Source organism: Sciurus vulgaris, assembly GCF_902686455.1.
Source record: "Sciurus vulgaris genome assembly, chromosome: 5".
NCBI classification, from domain to species: Eukaryota; Metazoa; Chordata; class Mammalia; order Rodentia; family Sciuridae; genus Sciurus; species Sciurus vulgaris.
The window spans coordinates 48,732,075-48,738,088 of NC_136465.1; the positions used below are offsets into that span (position 1 = coordinate 48,732,075).

The following is a 6,014-nucleotide window of genomic DNA, read 5'->3' on the forward strand; positions in this document are numbered from 1 at the left end:
AGGGCACCTAGGTTGGTACCATAGTTTAGCTATTGTGAATTGAGCTGCTATAAACATTGATGTGGCTGCATCACTGTAATATGCTGGTTTTAAGTCCTTTGGGTATAGACCAAGAAGTGGGATAGCTGGGTCAAATGGTGGTTCCATTCCAAGTTTTCTGAGGAATCTCCATACTGCTTTCCATAGTGGTTGCAGTCCTACCAGCAATGTATGTCTGTACCTTTTCCCCATATCCTCACCAACTCTTATTGTTGCTTGCATTCTTGATCATTGCCATTCTGACTAGGATGAGAGGAAATCTTAGAGTAGTTTTGATTTGCATTTCTCTAATTGCTAGAGATGTCGAACATTTTTTCTTATATTTATTGATGGATTGTATTTCTTCTGTGAAGTGCCTGTTCAGTTCCTTAGCCCATTTATTGATTGGGTTATTTGTTTTTCTGGTGTTAAGTTTTTGAGTTTTTTATATGTCCTGGAGATTAATGCTTTATCTGAGGTGCATGTAGTAAAGATTTTTCTCCCATTCTGTTGGCTCTCTCTTTGCATTATTGATTTGTTTCCTTTGCTGAGAAGAAGCCTTTTAGTTTGAATTCATTCCATTTATTGATTCTTGATTTTACTGCTTGCACTTTGGGAGTCCTGTTAAGGAAGTCAGATCCTAAGCCCACATGGTGAAGATTTGGGCCTACTTTTTCTTCTATTAGTTGCAGGGTCTGTGGTCTAAGGAGGGAACCCTTCCAAACTCTATGAGGCTAATATCACCCTGATACCAAAACCAGACAAAGACAACTCAAATAAAGAAAACATCAGGCTAATATCCCTGATGAACATAGACGCAAAAATTCTCAATGAAATTCTGGCAAATCACATACAAAAACATGTTAAAAAGTGCACCATGATCAAGTGGGGTTCATCCCAGGGATGCAAGGTTGGTTCCACATATGGAAATCAATAAGCGTAATTCATCACATCAAAAGACTTAAAGACAAGAATCATATGATTATCTCAATAAATGCATTTGACAAAATACAGCACCCCTTCATGTTCAAAAGACTAGAAAAACTAGGGATAGTAGGAACATACCTCAGCATTGTAAAAGCTATATATGCTAAACCCAAGGCCAATATCATTCTAAATGGGGAAAAATTGAAAGCATTCCCTCTGAAAACTGGAACAAGACAAGGATGCCCCCTTTCACCACTTCTATTCAACAGTCCTGGAAACTCTGGCCAGAACAATTAGACAAGAGAAAGAAAGTAAACGGATATGAATAGGAAAAGAAGAACTCAAACTATCACTATTTGCTGATGACATGATTCTATATTTAGAAGAGCCAAAAAATTTCACCAGAAAACTTCTAGAACTCATAAATGAATTCAGCAAAGTAGCAGGTTATAAAATCAACACCCATAAATTGCCTTAAAATCACTCTGTGCTGTTTATTCATTACCTCTGTTTTCCCTAATGTCTGGCAAACACTGATCTTTTTATTTGTCTCCTTCCAAAATATCACATAGTTGAAATCATATGGTATGTAGCCTTTGCAAATTGGCTTCCTTTACCTAATAATATGAATTTAAGTTTCCCACACTCTTATCTTTATGTTTTCATGACTTAAAAGCTCATTATTTTTAGTACTGAGTAATATTTCACTGCCTGGATGTACTATAGTTTATCTGTCCACTCACTTACTCAAAGACATCTTGGTCACATCCAGCATTTCCTAATTATGAATAAAACTTCTACAAACACCCACATGCAGATTTTTGTTTACAAGTAAGTTTTTAATTTGTCTGGAAAATATAAGGAGCATCATTGCTGGATTATATTGGTAAGAGCATGATTAGTTTTATAAGAAACTGCCTAAATGGCTATATCATTTTGCATTCCTAGTAGCACTGAGTGAGAGTTCCTATTGCTCCACATCCTGGTCAGCATTTGATGCTGTCAGTGTTTTAGATTTGGTCTTTCTAATAGGTGTATAGTGGTATTGCCATTAGGTAGGGGTCCAAGGAAGTCCCTCCAATGGGGGATGTGGGACCTTAGCTCAGTCAGGGCAAGTTCTTGACATATCACTGAAAACAATTTCAGGACAATTTGATTTATATCACTGAAAACAATTTCAGGAAAGCAAGGTATAAGCAAAGATTTATAAAAAGGATAACAAAGGTATATATGCCCCCAAAGAAGGGTACAGATGCCCCTCACTTATCAGAGAAGAAAAGACAAGTGACATGGGCAGGGTTGAGCTCTCTGGATATATATATATAATTTTCCCGGGAAGAAATATACAGGTTCTTAAGCCAGCTTTTGTGAAAATCAAATCCCATTCATATTCAGGGTTCAGAATGTTTCTGCTTGTTTAAGTAGTCTAGTCATAGATCAGTTGTGGGCACATCGTATAGGTCTTTGAATCTGGTGACATTTAAATTGATTTTATTTTTGATCTAATTGGGTAAAGCATACACTGGAGGTTTTGTTCATTTGGCTAAAGAGGCAAGCATGGCTGGTCATGTTCATGGATCTGGGTCTCCCCCTGCTAAGGTTCTCTTTCTCACTCTCTCCTTGAGGGCCCCCAATCTCAATTTCTCATTGTTGCCTTAATTTGTACTTTCCTGCTGACATACAATGTGGAACATCTCATATGCTTATTTCTGTATCATGACAATTTCTGTAACATCTTAATTATCCTCAAATGCAATTCAGTTAATATTAATTACCTCCAGCATAATTTTGAAAAAAAAATGGATATAATGCCCTAACTAAAATATTAAAGAGAAATAAAAGGAAAGTGATTAACAATGATATGATATACAGGGGGACAAGAGGGGACATAATAAAATAGACAGATGCTTGTCCTTACATGTAAAATCACCATGAAAGTGACTACAAATGAAGACTAATACAGGCGTCTCATATTGTCACAGGAGAAGAGATGTCTTCAAAGAAGGATCCAAGGAGTTCTTAAGAGAAGGGGGAACTTGCTCTGGACCTGCAAGGTTTTTGGCATACATGATGGAAAAGAATTTCGTCATTCATCAGAGGCATAGACAGAAGTTTATTTAGGAAAGCAAAAGTCAAGGGAGAATGTGGGCCATCTCCTGAGGGAGAAACATTTGGTGTGACACCTCTATGGTTATGGGCATTTTCTGCATTTCTAAGGTTCATGGGTGCTTTCTTTGAGATTCAGTATCTCTCCCATTTCACCAAATTCCCGTCTCAATATTGGCAGGTAAAATGTTCCAAATCACCAGTGGGATTTTTTGAAATGGCCAATAACTCATAGTAAAGCAAGAAAAACAAAAGTATAATCTTTCCTCTTTCATGTAAACAATATTTCATATTTATATGTACGATGGAGTCAACTTCTGGGCTCAGATAATCATAGAGTTGTTTTTCCTACATATATATCCGATGGGATATTAAAAACTTGGCAAAACTGTTTTATGCCAACAGTGCTACTTGATAGCATTTGTGGATGTGTGTGTGTGTGTGTGTGTGTGGTTCTGGGGATCACACCCAGAGCCCTACACATGCTAGGCAAGTGCTCTCCCACTGAGCTACACTGCCAGCTCCTATGCTATCTTTTAAATCACTCTTGTGAAAGATAGAACTCTGGGTCAACAGGAACGTTGTGTATTCTGTTCATTGTCTTGAGATTGGAATCAAAGAAAGGAAGGCAAAGTTGCTGAAAATCAGACTGTCTTAGAAATCAAAAAGTATAATGTGAGCATAAAAAGTGAGTATAAAAGTAAAATGTGAGTATAAAAGTATAAAGAGTCCCTTCCTATCACCTGGCGCTGAGGGAGAGGAATGAAATGACGGGTCTATTCATAGGCAATAAGAACCAGGTCTTCAGAATTTTCTCCAGGCACTTTGAAGCTGCAGCTGGCGTGGAGTCCAGGTGCCGCCTTAGGAGCTCAGTCATGGGGAATAACACGGATGACGCAAACGCGTGACCAACCATGAGTGAATGAAACCGGGGGAAGGAGATGGAGTAGCCTCAGCCTCTCCCTCTCCAAACAGCTGCCGGGCTGTAGAAACCATGTCAATCCCGCTTGAGCACAGCATCTCTTCTGCAGGTCTGAGTGCCATTTGCTTGTCTGCTTAACTCAGTGCAGATCCATATGCCATCTACCAAATAGCAAAGTGGAGCTGCGCTGTGCTAAGAGAAGAGAGAGGTAGGATGGTAATTCCCTAGCCTGGCTGCACTTTGGGATCTCTTGGGAATTCTTAAAATATGTCAGTGCCTGGGCCCATTCTCATGGTGTTCTCCTCCCCTGGCCCCCGACAAATATTAGCTAATTTAATTCATTATAAGGCTGTGCTTTTGCATGCTATTTAATATATAAATATAGTTACATATATTCACACACACACACACACACACACACACAAAATATACTATTTTTGAGAATAACCACTAAATTTTGTTTTCTCCCTCCAAATTCAGAGTTCTGGATATACATGCTAGCATGTCATGCTATGGACTAGGAAACCAGATGACTCTACATTGGTCCCATTATCCGTCACCCTCTTCAAGTAATCACTCCCCCATTGAGGCTAAAATTTGCCTCCCTGGTCCTAGGCTCTTTCCCCTCTAACTGACACTCTCCTAACCATGAACTTGCCACCACGTTTTCAATACAAGGTTAGTCCCTCCTTTTCTTTTTCCTTCTTCATCCATGTGGTGTGAAAGAAAGTGGTCAGGATCAAAGTAGGGTCACTTTTTTTTTTTTTTTTTTTTTTTTTGCCCCTCTTGGTACTAGGGATTGAACCCAGGAGTGCTTTACCACTGAGCTCCATCTCCAGGCCTTTTTTATTTTTTTATTTTGAGACCGGGTGAAACAAAGTTGCCGAGGCTGGCCTGGAACTGGTGATCCTCCTGCCTGCCTTGCTGGGATTACAGGTATGTGCCACCATACCCAGCTAAAATGGAGTCACTCTTGTCAAATTCTAACCAAAAAAAGAGAATAAAGCTGGGAGATGAAGGAGGGGATCTCCTGCATGTGCGCCTGATAACAAGAACTATTCACAAAAGGTTTTTGCAGAATCACAGCATTGCACAAAGGCCATCACAACATTACAAAATAAATAAATAATCAATGAATAACCTCCACAAGCACATCTGTCCAACAACTGCTGGTTTAATCCTGGACTGGCGCCATTCATGTTATGGATCTTTGTAGCCAAGGATTATTATTTCAAGATATCTCATGTAATCCTCTTTGTTTCATCTTTTAAAAACTTCCCCTGCCTCACCAACCTCCTTGAATTTGCTTATAATTTACTGACACATGTATCCCCATTGCAAGGCTGTGCTCCTCTCAAATAAATGTAATTAAACTTTAATGAAACTTTCTCTCTGGTTGTCATTTAGTTTGATAGCAGTTAGCTTAACTTATTCTATAGTGATCTCTACCTGTGGTATTCTGACTTAATTGGCTGAGGGTATAACTTTGGTATTGGTAATTTGTGTGTGTGTGTTTACTAGGGATTATACCCAACGCCTTGCAAATACTAAGCAAGCACCCTACCACTGAGCTACATCTTCAAGACAAGATCTTACTAAGTTGCTTGAGGCTGGCCTCAACTTATGATCCTCCTGCCTCAGTCTCCTAAGTAGCTGGATTACAGACATGCAGCATTGTATTCAGCTTGCTATCAGTAATTTTTTAAGAGCTCACCAGAGTTTGGGGGGCACATCTTAATGGCAGTGGTAGAACATGTACTTCTCACGAGTAAGGGCTTGGGTTCAATCCCCAGCAGTAGCAGCAGCAGCAGCAACAACAAAAACTCATCATTCCATCTTACAGTTGGGGTGGAGAACACCTACTCGTGATTGGAAACAAAGGAAGACCAAATATTTTCCCCTTTCGCAAAGAGAAATTACTTTTTACAAACTAATTTAATAGATATGGATACTGAAAAAAAGAGTCAGGGCCACACTGTTGTGTTAGTCCTGAAATATGACTTGGTGTCATCTGCAACAGGAGGTTAGTGACAGCACCAGC

The 6,014-nt window shown here is 39.2% G+C and overlaps 1 long non-coding RNA gene across 1 annotated transcript in view; it reads left to right on the forward strand.

Moving 5' to 3' along the window:
• The first annotated feature begins 3,037 nt into the window (after positions 1-3,037).
• LOC306660702 overlaps positions 3,038-6,014 on the forward strand; it is a 4,227-nt gene continuing 1,250 nt past the window's right edge. Inside the window, exons 1-4 of the long non-coding RNA XR_013763719.1 lie at positions 3,038-3,702; positions 3,741-4,181; positions 4,454-4,651; positions 4,770-6,014. The exon at positions 4,770-6,014 is cut by the window's right edge and continues 1,250 nt beyond it. This is a non-coding gene — a long non-coding RNA (uncharacterized lncRNA). The remainder of the gene's footprint in view (positions 3,703-3,740; positions 4,182-4,453; positions 4,652-4,769) is intronic.